Raw genomic sequence first — 23,327 nt, 5'->3', positions numbered from 1 at the left:
TGATACCTATTCTGCCTAAGTGTAGGGTTGGTCCCAGTTTAAGTCACAACAGGGTTAAATCCAGAGGACACCATTCATTTCTCTTGGCTGTGTGATTCAGCAATAGAAGACAGAATCCTTAGAGAGGCATTGGTTCTCATGCTAATGTGTAATATATAGGAAGACAAATTTTATATTGGTAATACCTTCATACATTCCACAAATTCAAATTTCAAATATATAAAATATGGCAATTAGGCCATAAAAATGCACCTTGGGATACACTGTGTAATTCTCCAAAGAATCTAACTTCACAAAATGAAGTGGTCTGGAAATAGGACAAGTATCTAGTGCTTAGCCAAAATATTTCTCTGGTGACATAAGAACTGGGGGGCCAAGAACGGCATCACCCACTCCAGATTTCTGGCTTCCTCCCAGGAGTCTAAATATTTGTTTCCTGAGAAATACCACTTGAATAATTTTTTGACCTCTGGACAGGATACCACAAAGCTAAAGCTGCATTGCCCTTATTTTGTTAGCTGGAGTCAGGACTTAATTTTTTTTTTTTGTGTGTGTTTTTTTGCACTGTGGTAATGCAGCTATATTTTGGATAATCTGGGTAATACTGCTTACTATTATTCTGGGAGATAAAATCCTAAGGAAGGAGCAGAATCTGTAGACCCCATGGAAATTCTAAATACATTCTGAAGAGTTTGAGTGCAAAACATAAAAAGAGAAACTCAAATCCAGGCAGACCTTAGCAGAATCCTGATGCAAGACATTTACCTAAAGAAACAGAAGATAGGTCACAGCATGAGTTGTGCCCTGAGGGGGAATGTTGAACTACAGTATTCATTAACCCAGTATGAGAGAAACCTGAGACGTTGTTTAAAAATATCCATGACTCAGATCAGAAGGTAGTCAATAAATACACTCTTTCTTCTTAGATGATTAAATAGACCCAAGAAAAGTCATGGGAGATTTTGGAGAGACTTTAGGAAGAATCTTATGAAACATTGGAAATGGTTCATGAGGAAAGTTGTGGAATCTTCTCTCGAGAGGTTTATAAGTAGGGGAGAGTCTCATCTGTCTGTGATGGTTTGAGTGCAGCAGCAAGATGTAGCAACCCTAAGGTTTCCTATGTAGTACTACATTTGGTACACCAGCTTATTGGGAATCATGTTGTCTTTATATAACATTGGAGTGTACTGGCATTTGCACTTAATTTATTGGTTAAGTGATATGTTTTTTAAAAATGAACAATCTATAAACAAATTCTAACTTTTAATAGCTTCCTCTCTTTTCCAGACATAATATCATGACAGTCTGAGTATGTTTTTTTACTGTGTCAATCATAATTATAAAATTTGTGATGATTAATATTAACATCACCCATTCTTCTTAGAAGGAGGGAAAGTAATGTGGACTATGCCAGTCCTCATAAGCCCTGTTACCTAAACCATTTTATAAAAGAAAACAGTGTTTATTTAAATAATTTTATTTTCATTGATATCAGGAGGTTACCACATTTAATGCTCTTTTGCTGTAAGTTCATTTGCTTTTAACCAATATTACTCTCCTTACATAGGGCTTGTAGAGACAATTTATAAGAAGCAGCTGGATCTCACATTTGGAAAGGTAAGTTTTAATTTTATTAAACTTCATAATAAAATCGCATAAATGTATTTGTAATAAAACAAAAATTTAAAGTATTTTTCAGGGAATAATTAGAGCTAGACTGGGAAGGTCATCAAGCTGATTTTGGCTATTGAGGAAATTAAGATCCTGAGAAAGGGAAGTTTGTATCTAATATTACAGTGGTGGCATTAGGGCCAAAACTCAGGTCCCCTAACTCACAGTCTAGTGCTCTTTACAACCCACATCACTCAGTCTTTCTCAGTACTGGTGGTTCTGTGTCTGGTCGGGTAGAATGAGATGTAACATCTGTTAGGGCTAAGAATCTGTTGGCTCATAGAATCATGATAACCATATGAAAGTGTAGCGGCAGAAACATGTTCCTCTTCCTTGTAGGTTCTTTGGTCTAATAATCAAACTGCCATAATACAGATTAATAAGAGAAAAAATTTCATACATGTGGGGAGCTCCATAAAAATGAGGCCCAAAGGACAACTGAGATAACTGAGGCTTATAATAACATCCTGAGGAAAGGAGAGCGGGCTGGGGATACAAAAGGGAGGAAGGCCTTTCAAGGAAGGTGAGAGAAGATGGTTGGAAAACAAAGGTTACCCTGGTATCTCTGGTAATAGCTCTCTTCCTGGTACATGCCCCCTTTCCAATGTAAATTAGGCAATTGAGGGGGAGATAAAGAGCTTTTCCTGAATCTGCAGTTAAAAAAAAAAATCAGCGTGAAATGATCCTTATGCCAAAGGGACATATTTTGGGGTGACAAATTCTCCTCCCCTTGAAAAGTGAGAGATGACACAGAGTATATTCTTTGAAGAAGAGGCACACAGGAAGGGTACCATGGCAGAGGGAGACTAACACAGAAGTATTTCTTATGAGTTTAGAGATGACTTTGTTCTTTTAGGATTCTTTTAGAATAATGAGTTAGGAGAAAGGAGAGATACTCATTTACCATGCATGGAAATGCAAACAAATTTGGTATCATGGGAATTTGCCTTACATTAAATGTCATAGGCAATAGTTAAGAAATTAAATGTGGCATATATTGGCCACAACAGTATCCCACCAAACCTTAGAAAAATATATATATTTATAGTTGTTGAATTTTTGTTTGTTATTAATCTACAATTACATGAAGAACATTATGTTTACTAGGCTCCCCCCTTCACCAATTCCCCCCCACACACACCCCATTACAGTCACTCAGCGTAGTAAGATCCTGTAGAATCACTACTTGTCTTCACTGTGTTGCACAGACCTCCCCATACCCCTGGCACATGCAAATTAAACATGCTAATCGTAATACCCCCTTTCTTTTTCCCCGCCCTTATCCCTCCCTTCCCACCCATCCTCCCCAGTCGATTTATCTACTGATGGACATTTAGGTTGCTTCCATTACTTGACTATTGTAAATAGTGCTGCAATAAACATAGGGGTGCATCTGTCTTTCTCAAACTGGGCTGCTGCATTCTTAGGGTAAATTCCTAGAAGTGGAATTCCTGGGTCAAATGGTATGTCTATTTTGAGCTTTTTGAGGAACCTCCATACTGCTTTCCACAATGGTTGAACTAATTTACATTCCCACCAGCAGTGTAGGAGCGTTCCCCTTTCTCCACAACCTCACCAACATGTGTTGCTGTTTGTCTTTTGGATGGTGGTGATCCTTACTGGTGTGAGGTGATATCTCATTGTGGTTTTAATTTGCATTTCTCTGATGACTAGTGATGTGGAGCATCTTTTCATGTGTCTGTTGGACATCTGAATTTCTTCCTTGGAGAACTGTCTGTTCAGCTCCACTGCCCATTTTTTAATTTGATTATTTGCTTTTTGTTTGTTGAGGTGCATGAACTCTTTATATATTTTGGATGTCAACCCTTTATCAGAGCTGTCATTTATGAATATATTCTCCCATACTGTAGGGTATCTTTTGTTCTATTGATGGTGTCCTTTGCTGTACAGAAGCTTTTCAGCTTGATATAGTCCCACTTGTTCATTTTTGCTTTTGTTTCCCTTGCCCGGGGAGATATTTTCATGAAGAAGTTGCTCATGTTTATGTCCATAAGATTTTTGCTTATGTTTTTTTCTAGGAGTTTTATGGTTTCATGATTTACATTCAGGTCTTTGATCCATTTCGAGTTTACTTTTGTGCATGGGGTTAGATAGTGATCCAGTTTCATTCTCTTACATGTAGCTGTCCAGTTTTGCCAGAACCATCTGTTGAAGAGACTGTCATTTCCCCATTGTATGTCCATGGCTCCTTTATGGTATATTAATTGGCCATATGTGTTTGGGTTAATGTCTGGAATCTCTATTCTGTTCCACTGGTCTGTGGCTCTGTTCTTGTGCCAGTACCAAATTGTCTTGATTACGGTGGCTTTGTAGCAGAGCTTGAAGTTGGGGAGTGAGATCCCCCCCACTTCATTCTTCCTTCTCAGGATTGCTTTGGCTATTCGGGGTCTTTGGTGTTTCTATATGAATTTTTGAACTATTTCTTCCAGGTCATTGAAGAATGTTGTTGGTAATTTGATAGGGATTGCATCAAATCTGTATATTGCTTTGGGCAGGATGGCCATTTTGACGATATTAATTCTTCCTAGCCAAGAGCATGGTATGAGTTTCCATTTGTTAGTGTCCTCTTTAATTTCTCTAAAGAGTGTCTTATAGTTGTCAGGGTATAGGTCTTTCACTTCCTTGGTAAGGTTTATTCCTAAGTGTTTTATTCTTTTTGATGCAATTGTGAATGGAATTGTTTTCCTGATTTCTCTTTCTACTAGTTCATTGTTAGTGTATAGGAAAGCCACAGATTTCTGTGTGTTAATTTTGTATCCTGCAACTTTGCTGAATTCCGATATTAGTTCTAGTAGTTTTGCAGTGGTGTCTTTAGGGCTTTTTATGTACAATATCATGTCCTCTGCAAATAGTGACAGTTTAACTTCTTCTTTACCAATCTAGATTCCTTGTATTTCTTTGTTTTGTCTAATTGCTGTGGCTAGGACCTCCAATATTATGTTGAATATCAGTGGGGAGAGTGGGCATCCCTGTCTTGTTCCCAATCTCAGAGGAAAAGCTTTCAGCTTCTCGCTGTTCAGTGTGATGTTGGCTGTGGGGTTATCATATATGGCCTTTATTATGTTGAGGTACTTGCCCTCTATACCCATTTTGCTGAGAGTTTTTATCATGAATGGATGTTGAATTTTGTCAAATGCTTTTTCAGCATCTATGGAGATGATCATGTGGTTTTTGTCTTTCTTTTTGTTTTTGTGGTGGATGATGTTGATGGATTTTCGAATATTGTACCGTCCTTGCATCCCTGGGATGAATCCCACTTCGTCATGGTGTATGATCCTCTTGATGTATTTTTGAATTCGGTTTGCTAATATTTTGAGTATTTTTGCATCTACATTCATCAGGGATATTGGTCTGTAATTTTCTTTTTTGTAGGGTCTTTGCATGGTTTTGATAATAGGGTGATGCTGGCTTCATAGAATTAGTTTGGGAGTACTCTCTCCTCTTCTATTTTTTGGAAAACTTTAAGGAGAATGGGTATTAGGGGTATTAGGTCTTCTCTATATGTCTGATAAAATTTGGAGGTAAATCCATGTGGCCTGGGGGTTTTGTTTGTGGGTAGTTTTTCGATTACCACTTCAATTTCATTGCTGGTAATTGGTTTGTTTAGATTTTGTGTTTCTTCCTTGGTCAGTCTTGGAAGGTTGTATTTATGTAAGAAGTTGTCCATTTCTTCTAGGTTTTCCAGCTTGTTAGCATATAGGTTTTCATAGTATCTCTAATAATTCTTTGTATTTCTGTGGGGTTCTTCATGATTTTTTCCTTTCTCGTTTCTGATTCTGTTGATGTGTGTTGAGTCTCTTTTTCTCTTAATAAGCCTGGCTAGAGGCTTATCTATTTTGTTTATTTTCTCAAAGAACCAGCTCTTGGTTTCATTGATTTTTGCTATTGTTTTATTCTTCTCAATTTTATTTATTTCTTCTCTGATCTTTATTATGTCCCTCTTTCTGCTGACTTTAGGCCTCATTTGTTCTTCTTTTTCCAATTTTGATAATTGTGACATTAGACTATTCATTTGGGTTTGTTCTTCCTTCTTTAAGTATGCCTGGATTGCTATATACTTTCCTCTTAAGACTGCTTTTGCTGCGTCCCACAGAAGTTGGGGCTTTGTGTTGTTGTTGTCATTTGTTTCCATATTTTACTGGATCTCCATTTTAATTTGTTCATTGATCCATTGATTATTTAGGAGCATGTTGTTAAGCCTCCATGTGTTTGTGAGCCTTTTTGCTTTCTTTGTACAATTTATTTCTAGTTTTATACCTTTCTGGTCTGAAAAGTTGGTTGCTAGGATTTCAGTCTTTTTTAATTTACTGAGGCTCTTTTTGTGGCCTAGTATGTGGTCTATTCTGCAGAATGTTCCATGTACACTTGAGAAGAATGTGTATCCTGTTGCTTTTAGATGTAAAGTTCTATAGATGTCTATTAGGTCCATCTGTTCTAGTGTGTTGTTCAGTGCCTCTGTGTTCTTACTTATTTTCTGTTTGGTGGATCTGTCCTTTGGAGTGAGTGGTGTGTTGAAGTCTCCTAAAATGAATGCAATGCATTCTATTTCCTTCTTTAGTTCTGTTAGTATTTGTTTCATATATGCTGGTGCTCCTGTGTTGGGTGCATGTATATTTATAATGGTTATATCATCTTGTTGGACTTCCCCCTTTATCATTATGCAATGTCCTTCTTTATCTCTTGTTACTTTCTTTGTTTTGAAGTCTATTTTCTCTGATACTAGTACTGCAACACCTGCTTTTTGCTCCCTGTTGTTTGCATGGAGTATCTTTTTCCATCCCTTGACTTTTTAGTCTGTGCATGTCTTTGGGTTTGAGGTGAGTCTCTTGTAAGCAGCATATAGATGGGTCTTGCTTTTTTATCCATTCTATTACTCTGTGTCTTTGGTGCATTCAGTCCACTTACATTTAGAGTGATTATTGAAAGATATGTACTTATTGCCATTGCAGGCTTTAGATTTGTGGTTACCAAAGGTTCAAGGTTAGCTTCTTCAGTATCTTACTGCTTAACTTAACTCACTTATTGAGCTATTATAAACATTGCCTGGTGATTCTTTATTTCTCTCCCTCCTTATTCCTCCTCCTCCATTCTTTATATGTTGGGTGTTTTATTCTGTGCTGCCCCGGCCGGCGGGGAGTTCAACAAGGGCTCAAGGGGAAGTTAACCTGCATGAGAGACAAACCAGACACAAAGGAGACCAAGTCGAAAGTATGATCAAGGTCTCAAAGTTTATTTTTACAAGGTAGATTATATAGGAGCTAGGAGGAGGAAACAACCCCAGCTGAAGTGGCAAGAGTTATCTAGGTTGCTAGGATACCTTAACTGAAGAATGTTCTCTGGAAAAAATCATGGGTGGGGGATTTCTGAGAAAAGACAAAATGTTTTACTAAGGAGGAGATGTTATCACAGCAACTGCTTAATCTCTACCCCAGCGGTCTAATAGCAAGCTGGGTCAATTGATCTTTGTAAACGGGGCAGGCTTGAGAAATTAGAGACCTAGGCGAAAAGGGCGAGACCATTGTTTCTATGGCCTATGGCTCCCGACATCTCCTCCCTTCTTTTATACAAAAGAGGGGGAGGCCCACTATTTAGCGGTGGGCATTAACCAATTGGGGGAGTAGTGACCTGGCTCCTCCGAGACTCCCCAGTGATGTGGGTCAATGTTGGCCCTTGGTGTCTTTTGTGGAGGGGAGGAAGGGCGTATTTATTTTATATACCAACCTCCATGCAAGCCAGGTTTTTCTCTCAGGGAATTCAGAGGCGGTTCATGGACCTTCCCTTGTGATGCTTAGATTCACACCCACATTGGTGCCCATATCGCACTCAGTTTATTGTGAGCCGATATGCATAGGTCTGAATCTTATGCAGCCTCTAAAGGAGGGGAGTCATCTGGCACATCATAGCCTTGGTCCGCCAGGTCAAGCCAGTGATAGTGGACTTGTATCTGTCTGCCGAGGGCAGTATTGATCTGTTCTCTAATGAAGGTGGTAATTCTCTGGAAGGCCCAAGGGCCAAGGGAGAGCACAAGCATGAGACCAAGGAAGGGTCCTAGTATAGGGAGAAGATAAGGAAGAAACCCACTCTTCCCAGTCTATAGGGGATTTTCAAACAGTTTTTTCTTTCTTTGCACAAGATCTTCTTGGAGTCTTTTTATTTTGTCATGAACTACTCTGGACTTGTTTGCGTAGAAGCAGCATTTCTCTTCTAAGGCTAAGCAGATGCCACCTTGTTCCGCGGTGAGAAGGTCTAGGCCACGCCTGTTCTGTAAGACTACTTCTGCAAGGGAATCTATTTGGTCTTGAAGATCTTGTAAGGTTCCTGAAACAGCTTCAATATCATTAATTAATTGATGGGATAGTTGGTTATATTTGTGTATGGCAACGCCCATTCCTGTGGTACTGGTCGCCAGATTGCCTGTGACTCCAAGAGCAATTAACAGAGGAAGGACAGTAACTGCTCTTTTATGCCTTACGGGGTAGTAATCAAAGGTTGGCAAAGGGACCGGTTCTTTTCCGTCAACTAAGGACATATCAGGTAAAGGGCTAGCAGTGGTGCACTGCCCTGTCCAGTTGGTGGGTAGAGAGGTGTATGCCATGTTAGTCCCACAAACAAAGAGTTGGTCTTTGGGGGGGCATAGGACACTGTTTGTAACATTAATGACAAGAATTTCTGAGCAGTGGCCGAAAGAAATGTTCCCTAGGTCAATATCATAGGAATTATTTTGAAATCTTTGGTACAAGCAGGTTATGTTATCTAATGATACTGGTTGTACTTTAAAAGGAGAGGAAATGAGCAATTGTTATTATTTTGGAGATTTTGTGTGGTATTGGGTGTGAGAATAGCTAGAGGCATGGGTGTTCCCCAAGGCAGACAAAGCTAACAATCGGACGCAAGGTCAGGGTTGGTAAGATTAAGGAGTTTGTGAGTTTCTTCAAGCAGGTTGCTCATAGGTGAATTAAGATCGATTCCTCTGGGTTTTGGGAGAGCCAGGGGATGATAAAGAGGAAAGGAGTCTTGTATGATTTTCTCTATTCGTTTTTGAACATACTGCTCACGAGCCTTATCTGTTGGGCCTCCTCCATCAGATACGTGGATTGGCACTGTGGTTTTCTAGCAGACATTTTTACCTACCTCTCCTCTGCAGGAGGCTTGCACAAGTGAGTTTGTGTCATCAATTTTTCCTAACATCCTTTTTAGCAGAATGGCTTGGTAATATGTCTTCCCATTATACTTACATAGATGGCTATCTGTATAACAGCTGGAATGCATTTGATCATAAACTACAAGTGATCTGCATTCAAAACATTTACAAGGAGAGCCATCCAGAGATTGCATAACCTTTTTTACACATTTCCAGTTTCGTTGTTGCCAACCTCCAGCAAAATGGCCTTCGGCAGTGAGGTAAGCTGTTTTATCTCCACAATCTATAGGCCCCTTGGTGGTAATTTGGGAGGTAAACTTAGGTGGCACATTTATGATTTCTTTACAATCACAAGGTTCCCCAAACAATTGTTTATAAAGTTGAGCTCTTGAAGGTGGTGGCTGAAAACCCCCTAAGCAATGATTAATCAACAAAGGGCTTACCTGGAAGAGGAGGAGAAAAGGGCTGGTGGATTTCATTTGTGGGCAGAGTTTTTTCTAAAGGAAGCAATTAAGCCAGGCAAACACGTTGATGAGGAGCTGGTAGAGAATTATGAGGATGGCTTGCTGCCAAGGCGTCCACTGCTGCGGGGTGAAGGCGGCAAGTCCTATGCCTAAGATAAAGGCAAGGAGTAAACCGGTGGCCAGAATCTATGGAGAGAAGAAGAAAAAGGATGTCTCAGGGGGTGTCACCACCCTGGACAGTTGGATAAGATTTTTTAAAATCTTCTGGTAAATCTATTGGTTTAATCAAACGCTCTGTCGAAAACACAGGCAGATCCCCGGCCCCATATGAGTATGGGGTCGGGGCCATTCCAATGGGAAGTGAGGGGGTCTCTCCACATGACAGTGGCATAATTTTTATCAGTTTGTGGGTGCCAAAGGTGATCAGCTGCAGATTTGCCATGAGCGTCCAAAGTTAGAAAATTAAGAACAAACAAGGCATGATGAAGAATATTTCTTGGAGAGTCTTTCATGGGATATAAATCCCCCATTTTTAATTTGTGAAAGGTATGTTTAATAGTTAGATGGGCTCATTCGACAATCCCTTGACCCTGGGGATTGTATGGTATGCCTGTAACATGCTTAATTTGTAATTGGCGACAAAATTCTTGGAATTTTTTTCCAGTATATCCAGGACCATTATCAGTCTTGATAATCTCAGGTTTTCCCATGACACTAAGGCAATTGAGTACATGAGCAATAACATTTTTTGAAGCTTCTCCAACATGGAGGCTGGCAAAAATAAATCCACTAAAGGTATCTACAGTAACATGAAGATATTTAAGATTTCCGAATGAGGGGACGTGTGTTACATCCATTTGCCAGATCTCATTGGGAACTAGGCCCCTAGGGTTCACACCCAAGTGAGGAACAGGCAGGAGAGTGACACAATTTGCACATTGTTTAACAATCTGACGGGCTTGTTCTCTAGTAATTTTAAAAAGAAGACGTAAGGTTTGAGCGTTAAGGTGGTGTAAAGAGTGAGCTTCTTTGGCTTGAGCCACAGGATCGAGCTCAGCGAGAAGGGCAAGTTGGGTGGCTTTATCAGTCACAGCATTGCCTGTGGCTAGAGGTCCAGAAAGACCAGAATGGGCACGAATATGGCTTATATAAAAGGGATGTTACCTGGAACGTATGCACTGCTGGATGGAAAAAAACAGAGGGGTGGCATTCATAGTGGGTTTTATATAGGGCACGGTCTCTAAAAGGGGAATGGATTGAGCAATATAAGCACTATCAGAATATAGGTTAAATGGAGTATTTGGGAGTTGTTGAAAAACTTGTAAAACAGCAAAGAGTTCAACCAATTGAGCGGAGTGGAATGGGGATTGTAGGGAAGTGGTTTGATTATCTATGGTGAAGGCTGCCACTCCGTTGGAGGAGCCATCGGTGAAAACTAGAGGGGCATGAGGAAGGGGTTGGGAGGAGGTCAATGTAGGGAAAACAAATGGTTGGGTCCTTAGAAAATGGAGAAACTTGTTAGCAGGGTAATGATTGTCAAGGACTCCCTGGAAAGAGGTGCAGGATGTTGCCTATTCATCGTCATTCTCTATCAACCACTGGATTTGGGTAGGGGAATAGAGTAGGACAATTTTGTCGGAGTCTTTACCGAATATTTTCCTGCTGTGGTCTCCTCCGATTTTTATCAGCTCAGCCACCCAGGAGGTATAGGGGATAAGGACTTTGGGTGGCAAGACAGGTAAATGGACCCAAAAAAGGGGCCCCCCTTGTCAGAATACTCCGGTGGGTGTAAAATCAGTAGCACAAATGACTAGGAGAAGAGGCTTCTCATAAGAGATAAAGGTGACCCTTTGGTTTAGAATTGTGGCTTCCACTGCTTTTAGGGCTTCTAGGGCGGGGGCTGTTAATGAGCAACTGGAAGTAGGATCTGGGTCCCCTTTAAGGATATCAAACAAGGGTTTAAGCTCTCCAGTAGTTAGCTTGAGATAAGGCCTGAGCCAATTGATATCTCCTAGAAGTTTTTGAAAATCATTCAAAGTTTTTAAGCAATCGGTTCTAAGTTGAACCTTTTGTGAAAGAATCTTATTATGAAAGAGTTCAAAGCCTAAAAACAAGTAAGGGGGTTTTAATTGAATTTTATCGGGGGCTATCTGAAAACCAGCTCTGGTAAGGGCCCTAGAAAGCTCTCGGGAATAAGCAAGGAGTTCAGTGGGGTTAGGACCAGCCATGAGGATGTCATCCATGTAATGAATTAAATATGTAGAAGGCCATCCTTGTCTAAATGGGTCTATAATTTGAGCTACAAATTTTGGCACAGCGTAGGGCTGTTTGCCATTCCTTGGGGCAGAACTTTCCATTGGAATCTTGGCATAGGGCCTTTAAAATTAATCACCGGCAAACTAAATGCAAAATGCTTGCGGTCTTTAGGATGTAGGGGGATTGTGAAAAAGCAATCTTTTAGGTCAATAATGATTTTACAATATCCCGCAGGAATCGCCACAGGAGTGGGGAGGCCTGGTTGAAGGGCCCCCATAGGTATCATAGCTTTATTGATTTCTCTAAGATCTTGAAGTAACCTCCATTTTCCTGATTTTTTCTTTATGACAAAAATAGGAGTATTCCAGGGAGAGGTGGTGGGCTCGATATGGCCTGCAGCAAGTTGTTCCTGTACTAACATTGTGGCTGCAGCCAGTTTTTTAGAAGTTAAGGGGCCATTGATCAACCCATACAGGCTCTGTTGTTTTCCAGGATATTTTATCTGCATGGGGTACAGGTATGTCTGTTAGGGTCCAGGAACTCAGGGTTTTCCTGAGAGAACAAAGCACACAGGCATGGAGATGTAAGTACAGGCAAAGTCTTTATTCAGCCAGCAAGCTGGGGTCGACAGCACCTCCCCTGACACGCAGGCCGAGTCCGAGCTGCCGACCCCCAGGCAACTTTAGGTATTGCTTATATAGGATTTCCACAGCTGTTACACCGAAGCCCGCGCATTTCTACAACCAGTAATTTTAAAACACATTCTATATTGTAACCTTTTAGGGAACACTCCAGTTGCCTGACCGCTTCAATTGTTATCTCTTGCTTACCCAAGCGTGTCTATGTGACTTATCACGGATCATGCCCCCAGGCTGTTGCCCACTTCTAGTTATCTAACTTAAAGCAGGTGCATTTCTAAGCTTAGCCTCGGGTTGTTTATTCAAAACTGGGTGGCCCATGCTTTAGGCAGTTAGGTTAAATGTTATTAGTCCTTTTTCCTGACTCTTGATGCCCTCCGCCCTCCTTTACAATGGGTTCCAAAGACAGGGAGAATGAGGTATATATGTCATCCTAAACCAAGGAGAAGGGGTTAGGGATCTGAGACTTAGAAGGAAATTGGAAGTAATTCACAGGAATATGAGAAGAGTAAATGTTTGGTAAACAAAATACTTGATGGGCGACACAGAAACAATGGGACACAGAGAGAAATTTTAACATATACTTCTGGCATTCCTTCCTGTTTGTCACCTGTAGTTTACATTTTAATATAGCTCTCCTTCTGGAATAGTTCTTGCAGGATAGGACGTCAAAGTTATCTTCCTGAGTCTTTTGAGCTTTGATGGTTTCTAGCTCAAAATAATCTGCATGTCAAAATGGCACATCTTGGGGTGGCCTGCCCTTGGTCCCTACAGCTACCTCACCACTGAGGTCATTCAGTAAAAAAATGACACTTTAATACTTACTAAAAGGGGCAAAGGATATTTAAATCTTTATAAATAGCTATAGATAACACAAATCAGGTTTACATGTGTGACCAATTTTACTTGAAAAATTTGTAGGGTAGTCTCCACTAGCCCTTTCCCCTAATTTAGGTATTCCAAACTTCAGGAAGAAGTGGAAATGATACCTCATTTTCTACATTGGCTTCCTTAAAAATCCTTAATTCCATCTTCTGGTTCCCTGAGATTCTGCATATGGAATTGATAATCCAGAGAAGGGGCCTGGCCATTGTTACTTAATGTTTGGGAACTTAAAAATTATATGTGGATATTTGTGTAGGGGGAGCGTTGTATATTTTCCTTGGTCCTTGTCCCCACCACCACAAAGAATTGAAGGGCAGAGACACAGTAGTGAATCAGAGTAAAAGTTTAATTTAAAGTTACTTAAGAAGAGAAAAAGTGCAGCAGGCAACCTCAGTGAGGAGAGGCGGCCTGAAAGGTTGGAGAGAGAAAATTTAATATTAAAAGGTTACACACTTACAAAGTGTGGGAGACCTCAGAGAGAGGGATGCCCCGAAAGGTTGGGTGTTCCCCCTTTTAAGGATTTTTCAGGAATGTAACTAAGGCCTGGGGGTACAGACCTGTTAAGTGGCCTTTGAATACTTAGAATTAACACAATCAACTTCCTGCTCTGATTTCTCTGGAGTCTTGGTCCAGGAGCTTATCAAAGAAGGCTGCCCGCCCAACCCCCAAGGTGGGTTGAGTTATTGTCTCTTTGCAAATAAATTAAGAACCTTACTTCTTAACTTCTTGGGTATTAAAATACAATGTTCAAGATGGAATCCTTCCTGCCTTTTACTATGTTGTTTACAGCTGGGCCTGCATGCTAAATTAGTAGCCTAGGTTACAAACTACTTGATTAGGGCAGGAAGAAGGAAAAAAACAGCATTTAGGTAAAGTTAAAAAATAAGCTGGGCCTGCATGATTAACACAATAAAGACATGGGCTATGCTGAGGTACCCTCCTTTATGTGGGGAATATTCAAACATTCCAGGCCAAGTTGCTCCTGGCTTTTTGAGCTTTAATTGATTAACTTTGGTTCTTTTTAGTGGACTTTCCTGGCCTTTTTCTCTTTCCTCCCCACTCATATGTATTTTCCTGCCTAACATTTGTATCCTGAGACACTTTCTGCTTCATTTTTCTCCAAAGGAGGGGCCTCTTTTGTATCAACAATGGAACTTGATGGATTTCTGTTAAGCATTTACAGAAAAGGGTTCTTGCTACTTAAAAAAAAAAATTGAGGAGGCTTAGGCTCACTCACCAAGTGTGGGAAGGAGGTCTTCAGTGGTTTAGCAGTTCTTGTTGTCTCATTTCCCTCCCTTTTGGTCATTTTTCATTATGTTTACCCTTCCTCTTCAAGGATTTTTTTATTCATTTATGCATACAACTGTGTATTCACACATTTATTCTGTACACATCACTAAAATTTACCAGTCTTAGTCTCTGTACTTTGCAAAATACTCAAGAATTAGTCATGCTGTGCAAATGTGAAAGAGTAACACATACCATGCTTCTTTCTCACACAAACCTCTTGAGTATTTTATGTGAATATCAATGAATTTTTTTAGAGAAAATAATTCCTCTTTTGGGAGGGGGGGTCAGAAAGGAGGGATGTCAATATTGGGACTTATAATTGGGATGCCAGTATAACCTCAGGAGGTGGCAGGGGGTAAATCTTGGCAAGTAAATGGTCAGGTAGAGCTTTATTTCATTCACTGTCCATTCCAGTTAAAACCTTCCATCACCTAATTCACACATAGACTTACTGTATGCCAGGCACGTAGTAGGTGCTTTGTATATATTCATTTCATTCTCACTACAGTCCTTTGAAGTAGCCCTATTACTATCCGTATTTTAAAGATAAGGAAACTGAGGCATAGAGATGTTCAGTACATTCTCCAGGGTCACAGAGTAAATGATGGTGTTGAAGTTCTAAACCATCCAATCTGACTGCAGATTTAATGCTCTTAGACACTATACTAAGATACAGAACTGGTATGATCAATGTAGTATGTAGTCTACATTTCTCTCAGCTATTATGTGTCTTCTAAATGTTGTATTCATATGCTAGAGAGCAGCTTAGAACTACCGTATACAACTTTGCTCTTTACATTTAAACACAGCACACAAGGATTTATGGAGAATCTACCAAGAACTTCAGCTGAAACTAGCAGTAACAGGAAATCAGTGTAACAATTTGGTGACACTGAAAGAAGGAAGATTTAAAGCAAAATTTTTAACAACTTAATAAGGTATAGTTGATATACAAAAATTGTACATATTTAATGTGTACAATTTGATGAGTTTGCAGGATTTTTTTAAAGGTGTGTTTTGAGCCCTGGAATTATGAGTTTTGAACAGCTTTCTCTTCAGGAAAATCTTCAGTTATTGTCTCCTAGTTGTCACTAGGAAGCTCCTCATGCCAGGAACTCTGTCCTCTCGCTGTATCTCTCAATGAAAGTCTCCCTATCTCTCCTACCTTGACTGTTTGCTAAGTTCATTCTTCCACTCTGCAAACAAGAACCCCGGCATCACTTAGACTAGAATTCTTGGCATCATTTTCGATTATCCTCTCTCACATATACCATATCCAGTCCTTTAGAAAATTACACCAGCCCTACCTTCAAAACATATTCAGAATATGGCCATTCTCACCATCGTGGTGTAACCCGCCATCATCTCTTGGTTAGACTGTTGCAAGAGCTTCCTAAGTCATTTCCCTGTTTCTGTTTCATACCTGTGCAGTTTATTGTTTACTTAGCAGCCAGCTATCTTTAAAACATAACTAATTTCATATTCTCCCCTCATCAAAACCTTCCAAAGGCTCACCTGTCTCGGAACAAAAGCCAGTCAAAAGTGGCTTACTAGGCACCCCACAAACTACCCCCTCTACCTCTCTGACTTCTCCTCCTCCTTTCTTCCTTGCTTATTCTACTGCAGCAACACAGGTCTCCTAGCATCAACCCATCAGTCATAGTCCCTTCTCAGGATCATTGAACCTGCTATTCCATCTGCCTGAAACACTTTCCATGCAATTATCTTCATGATGCCCTCTGGCCTTTTATTCAGGTCCTTCCTCAAAGACATTCCTGATCATCCTTTCTAAATAGCTTCTTTCCCTCACTCCACCTATCACTATCTAGCCTCTCACTCTGCTTTTTTTTTTTTTCATGGCATTTATCATTACCTAACATTTCTGCTCGTTTCTCTGTGGACTATCTCCATTACCTCAGTGTGAATTCAGTGAGGGTAGGAATTTGTTCACTTATTGCTGTATCCCAATTACCTAGCCCAGAACTCAGTAACTATTTGTTGAATAAATGACTGAGTGACTGAATGAATCACTAAATGGCAGTAGCCTATGAAAAAAGTAGGTCATAGCCTGAGGAAAGAAAAAAATCATTTCTTCAAAGATATGCTGCCAATCTAAAATATAGTTCACAAGATCATCTCAATATTGCTGTAAAATATCCAGTTGTTTTCTTCTCTATTCAGGCGGGATAGCCACTTTGAAGTTAAATGTTTATATTCAATGAATATGATCCATAAAATTTGTGTTTTTTTCTAAATTAAATGTACAGAGTAATAGATGTGATGGTTTTTGAAACCCTGTATAGTAACCCATTTAAGCACTTTAAAACCAATATGCCACTAAGAGAATGGTAGCTTGAGAAAATGAATACGTATTGCTGATCTTTATTTTTCCTGAAATTATGGTGTGCCCTGGCTGTTAGGAATTTTCTGCTGCTTGTCCAGTCTCCAGCTGGGACTTAACTTCCTAATTGTATTAAGGCTCAATCTAAGGACACACACATGTAACACTCTGGTTTTCTGTTAACAGTTCATTAACAAGTTCATTATCTGTTTGTTCCTGTCTCAGCATTGTCAAAAGACAAATCAGGAAAGATCAAAATGTCACGGTAAAATTCTGTATGATTTTTCTCTGAACTATTTTGAATGAATAGCTGTTTATTTTATAACACATTTAGACATTAAAGGGATAAATGGCAGAGTGTTTTGTAGTTTGTATTCTTGGAAGACAATGTAGGTAGAAAAGACTCATATCTGGAGAATAACCTAGTCTGTTTTAATGAATTTTTGGAGGAAAAGCTTTACCATATATAATTTGCAGTATTTCCAAAGGATTCAAATCAATTAGGGTATTTGACACTAAATAGTAGTGTGATATAATGGAAACTATTGCTTATATAAACTGTTACTAACTAAATGACATTGATTGGATAATCTCTCCATTCAGGGCCTTGGATTCCTTGGCTATAAAAAGAGGATGTTAGACTAGAGTTTTTAGAATTGTTTATTTTAGAATTTTGGTATTATTTAAGCATTAACAGTTTAAGATTCTGTGAGCATGATACTTCCTGATCTTTGATAGTAGGAGTATCAATAATCTCATGATATGATTAATAAATATTTTATCTTGATAATCACTGGTAATTAGGTGTATCAAATAATGGGTACATGTGATTTCATTTTACTATTTCTAGTTTTATTTATGTTTGAATATTCTTATGCAGTAGCATAATTTATAAATATAATTGATTAATAAAATGCTTGATAGCAGATAATAGACTACATTCAAATGGACCTTGCATCTGTTTGGTGTCTATGTGGATTTCTTCCATTGGCCTCTGAAACATTTACACAAAACAGCAGTCTCTCTTATGATCATTACAGGGCAGTTTTCTTCAGTTTTTAGGTAACTGTCAAGGTTCAGACCAGATTAAAACATTTCCCCAGGAACAGATTATCAAGGTGAAGGCAGTTATTGATCAGGAAACTAGCAAAAGAGTCTTATAAACATGATGTAATTTATATTGGTCTGGCAGCTCACAACATGTAAGTTAGGTTGCCTTAATTATCTGTAACTCACTCTTAAACCCAGGTGATTTTTCCCCAAGCCACTCTACACACTGCCAGACCATTTCTGGAAGATAATGTGGCAGATTACATTGCAGCTGACATGTTAAGCAATTCTGGGTTCAGTCCCTATGTCAACCATTTCCTAAATGTGAGACCTTAGGAAAGTTTTTTTTTACTTCTCTGAGCCTCAGTTATTTTCTATGTAAAATGGAAATGTCAATAGTAGTAGCTACATCATGGGGTTATTGTGAGGACTAAAGAACATGGGTGATCATTAAACACACTGACAAGCAGTTTAAAGCAACAATATCAGCCTATTAGGTCATTATTATTTTTGTCATTTAGTTATTTGCATTATTAGATTAAAAGTTGTATGTGAAGGAATTTAAACAGAAACAAAGGGGTTAATATGCCTGGTTTGATTACCCTAACTAGAAGCAGTCAATACATATTTATTGAACATATGTTATATTCTAGGAACTGAGTTTATAGAGGCAAGTGACACAGACTTCCTGCTCTTAAGAAAACCACGTGCTAAGGGGGGAAACAGATACTTGAGAGCTTAGAATCAGAACTGAATTTGAAGGAGTAACAGTAGACAATTGCTAGATTGCTGAGATTTAAGGGAGGTAAAAACAAAACAAAACAAAACCTAAAAGAAAAGCCTTTGGCCTGTCAGTAGATCTGAAACACCATTAGAGTATTTTTCCTTTGGACTTTATACATTCTTTAAGTTTTGGATTCCATGTGCAAATTCCTTTGGGAGGAGTAACACATTTATGAATATCAGTTGCACTTTCATGAAGATTTATTTCTATATTATTTAGATACAAGGTAAGTTGCTATAATCAAGAGACTGCAACAGACCCAAGATGGGCAGGCAGCAAGGGCTATAGGAAGCCATCCAAGGCCCAGGGGGCTTTTACCTTGTTGCTTTCCCATCTCCTAGTATGTTAACTTTGTCTATGTGGTCTAATATGGTTCCCATTATTGTGGCTGTGCTGTAGCCTGCTGATTGAGTGAGGGGAGACAAAGAAGAGGACAAGATTTTCTTGTTAAACCATGATCCAAAATTGCAGATATTACTGCTGCTTGCATACCGTTGTCTAAATTTCTGTCGTATCTTCTTGCCAAACTGCAAAGGAGTCTGGAAAATTTAGTTTCTGGCTGGAAGACTATGTACACAACCAAAACTCATGGGTTTCTATTACTAAAGGGAAGAGTAGGAGAATGGATACTGAGAAACAATTAGCAGTCTCTGCCATAGTTTTATCAGACAACTTTATCTTGATAAACTGCCTGAAAGACCTAGTTTCCAAATAGGTAGATTATATGACTGACTCATAACGAAATGGTTATAAGAAAGGTTGACTCGTTGGGGGTGTTTTCTGACATCAACCAATTATCTGGTCTCAGATTCTCTGACACAAACTGGGTATCCTACTATTCAATTCAATTCTGACATTAACTATCTGTAGTTAGCAAAGACCTCACAGATTAAGGGATCAGTCCCACAAGCTGTTCCCATGTCAGATGCCAGTTGAAACTCCCAGTACTTCTGATCAACCAGCTATAAATTCAGGAATTTCTGTGACCGCTTTCAGGTTCAGTAATTCACCAGAACTACTTATGGAACTCAGAACAGCCAAACGGAAGTGATGCATAGGGCAAGATCGTGTGTGTGTGTGTGTGTGTGTTGGGGGGATGAGGTAATGCAACTCAGGACCTTCCATTGTCTGTACATGCATGTTACCTTCCAGTACCTCCATGTGTCCACCACTACTCAGGAATTTCCATGGGTTTTAGGAACTCTATGCCAGGAACTGGGGACAAAGACCAAACATTTTTTTATTGTACTGTAACTTGATGTTATCAGGAGCAGAAATAGCCCCCAAAACCATCTCTGCCTGAAGATCCTTGCCCTTTTCATCACAAAGCAGGTAGAATGAGTTTTCTCCTCTGAACTCCCTTACTTGCCCGTGATTCTATCATAATGTGCTGTTCTTACCACACTATACTGTAATCAGCAGTTTCTAGGTTCTACAGCTCTAACTGGAAAGTGAGCTGCATGAGATAGTATCTAATTCATTTTTACCCCGAGTATCTAGCACGATGCTTGGCACCTTGTTGCTCTGTAAACTAGTGAATGAACATGAATGAATAGAAAGCATAGTCTGGCACTGATGACCGCTGTGGTCTCTGGGTCTGTTTAAGCCTGTTTGGTGTTAATCTGGGCACTGGATCATGATGTTGCTAACTGTATTTCCCAGCTCATGTGAGTTTCCTGAGACTCTCAGCTCTTGTGTACTGCTGTGGAATCTGTGCTAGTCTAGAGGGGAATTCAGAGTTCATAAATTGGTTTCAGAATCATCAAGACTGGATTTCAGGGAAAGCAGACAGTCTAGATGCATTCAGTCTCACAGAGTGTGTTCCTAATAGGAAACTGCTTTTCTTTGTAATATGCCAAGTTTGCAAGTCATTTTTCTGGGGTGTTACGATTTTTAAAAAAGCCTTTAGAAACTTATAAGTTTGGCATTTGCCTTAATGTTTAAAAACTGTTCTCAAATCCAGAGAATTTTATTAAGAACTATGTCAGTATATATGCATGTTGTGTGTGTGTATACATATCAATCAGTGGTTACTTTTTTTTTCTTGTTTTTGCTTATTTGATGTCCTTTAACCTTACAAAGGAAATAACACTTTGGGGCATTAAATGCAGACTTTACTGATTGCTTTATCTGAACAGCAGTTCAGGAATACCCATTTCCTGTTTTGATGTTCAGCAGAATGGGAGTTATAGAGCTTCACACAATGAGAGAGTGACCATGATCCTGCCAGTCAACTATTTCAGTTTCTGAGGAATCAGAGAAAATCCCATCAGTAGCGTGATTTTCCTTCTCCACAGGAAGAGCACTAGAGTAGGTGGCAGGTCCACCTAGATTTTCTTTCTCTTGAGTTTTTGACTTCTGGAAAATAATTTAACCTGTGAAATTTGAGTGATATCCATTCACAAAAATGAAATAGTATCGACTTAGCTATCTCAGGGGATAATAGGTAAAATAAAGTAATACATATGATTCTTCTGGAGAGGCCAGGACTAGTACTTGTCTACCCTAGGTCCAACCTAGCTGCACTTCGGGGTGTCAGCCTAGAAAGTCTCAGTTATGACACAACCCTGGCCCAATGAGAACTATTCTCTTTTAGCAGGGAGAAGTCTGTAAATAGTCTACTGTGTGGTAGTCCCCTGGGAATGATTTGGGCCTCTGGGAAACTATGTAAGCATCAGGCTTAGCTTTTATTATCTCTTACCCCACCGTCTGCTGTTGGCTATTTAATTGGGCCTTGGCTCAGATCTAGAAGCTCAATTTTTCCTCTGTTTCTGTTGAAATTAGGGCCCAGGCCTAAGTCTTTTTGTTTAGTTTCTGCTGCCCCATTCCAGGAACTGACTGTTGACTACTTGCAGAGTCATTTGTACCGTTGTGGCCAAATTTCTCAGAAGAATGACCTGATCCTGGAGAACTTCTGTACCCTGAGGCTTTGATGTATCTCTTCATTCCATGTCCCTTGGGTGATCATGTCCCTGGCCTACATCAAATGTGGGTTTATACCTTTTCTTAATTTTGGTGTAGACCAGCTAGCTTCCACCTAGGTAGGACTGTTCCAATTAGTCTTAACCAGCTTCCTTTCTCTGTACCAATCAGGTTTATGCCTAAATTCTCTTTTTCTTAGGAGTTGTGGTATGCCTTGTACCTGGGGCAGAGTAATGAGTACTAAGGTACAAATACACAAGTATCATTGGCAACATCTATTGATGTCACTAGAAAGCCATCAAATAAAACTTTTAGTGTATTAAAATGACTTCTCTTTTTAGTGTCTTTCTCTTCACACCAAGAAGCAAAGCTTAGCCTATGCTTTCACTAATGAAGCTGTCAAATCAGGGTGCAAGTTCATATCTAATGAACTTAAACATCTGAGGTATGGTGTACTATTGTTTCCAACTGCATCTTAACTGTACTTACGGTTTGCAAATCTACAAATTTTCTGTATCATTCTAAGATGTTATTATACTTCTATTTCTTTGAATTGTATCTCTCCATTGTACTACATGGTATATACAGTACAATGAAATATTTGCAAGGGCCAGAAGACTTGGAGGAAACAGGAATCTTAAAACTTCCTGGAGAGTTTTTTTTTCTTTTTTAAGAAGATAAATGAGTTAATTGGAATTGCAATCACAGGAAAAGGGAAGAAGATTTTTGAATCTTGGTCTCCTTTTTCTTACCATCATGTCAGCAAATTCTGACCATAAAATTTCTCACGTAGGCCTGATAAATAATTCATGACAAAAATGATTGGGAAAGAGCCAAATTAGCTGACATCTAAAAAGCAGATACCAAATTCCCTAAATCTTGTTTCTTCCTGCCTTCCAACTTCAGTTTAGGGTGAAGCATTAACTATGCAAATGAATAGAAAAGAAAAAATTCTTAGGGGTAAAACAAAGTTAGTAATGGAGAGAAGACTGTACCATAGTCACGTCTTTATTTAGACTCCTTGCTTTTTATTTGTTTAATCACATATTTAGTGTAAAGTACATCTTTAGTATCTGGGAGAAGTTATTAAATCTGAACCTGTGTTCCAAAGTGAGGAAGATACTTTTTATCCTCTGGAATATTAGGTGGTATATAGACTGGATCCAATCTCAATTCATTACTGTTTTGGAATAAATCACTGACTTCATCTTATCTACCTTAGGAAAGCAGTAAAAGTATTCTGGCTTCTTAGAGCTTCTTATATTTCCTGGACATGGAGATTAAATCAGGGTGGACAGAAAGTCTGTAGAGATTTGAAGGATTAGGGACAATTTGGTGGTGATCTGAATTTCTTTATTTTATCTGAGCTGAAATAAAACCTTGTTTGGTTATGTAAAGATATATTTGGAAAAGTTTTAGTGGAAAAAAGACATATATATAACACTTAACTAAATTTAATTACAACATCAAGGATTTTAGAAATCAGAGAAACCTTAGGTGTCTTCTAGTTCTCCTAATTTTACATAAGAGAAACCAGCCATTTCTTAGGGAAGATGCAGAGATAATTTCTATTTGGAATTGAAGCTTAGATGACTTCTGAGGTTCCACTCAATAAACTTAAGGAAATTGCCCAAGATCACCTAGCCGATTGTGTAGGAGAGAGTCTAGAGTAGATGCCAGGTTTCTAGATTCTTTCTCCGTTTATAACTCTTTATACTTAGGTATTTGAAACTCAAAACAGTGAAGCACTTTGGATAGTACACTGAGAAAACAACATAGACCTGGCACAATCAAATACTTACCTTTGAGTGTCTTTTAATTCCTAGTGTGGTGAGTCACATAGTAAAATAATATTGGCATACTG

At 39.1% G+C, this 23,327-nt stretch overlaps 1 protein-coding gene across 1 annotated transcript in view; it reads left to right on the top strand.

The window, feature by feature from the left end:
• Positions 1–953: 953 nt before the first annotated feature.
• The window catches only part of IL13RA2 (interleukin 13 receptor subunit alpha 2), a 62,017-nt gene continuing 39,643 nt past the window's right edge, over positions 954–23,327 (top strand). The window contains exons 1-2 of the mRNA XM_037016872.2: positions 954–1,048; positions 1,568–1,617. The gene's annotated coding sequence lies outside the window, so the exon portion shown is untranslated. The remainder of the gene's footprint in view (positions 1,049–1,567; positions 1,618–23,327) is intronic.

This window comes from Manis javanica, chromosome X (assembly GCF_040802235.1).
Source record: "Manis javanica isolate MJ-LG chromosome X, MJ_LKY, whole genome shotgun sequence".
Lineage (NCBI taxonomy): Eukaryota > Metazoa > Chordata > Mammalia > Pholidota > Manidae > Manis > Manis javanica.
This window is presented reverse-complemented; position numbering and strand designations above follow the sequence as displayed.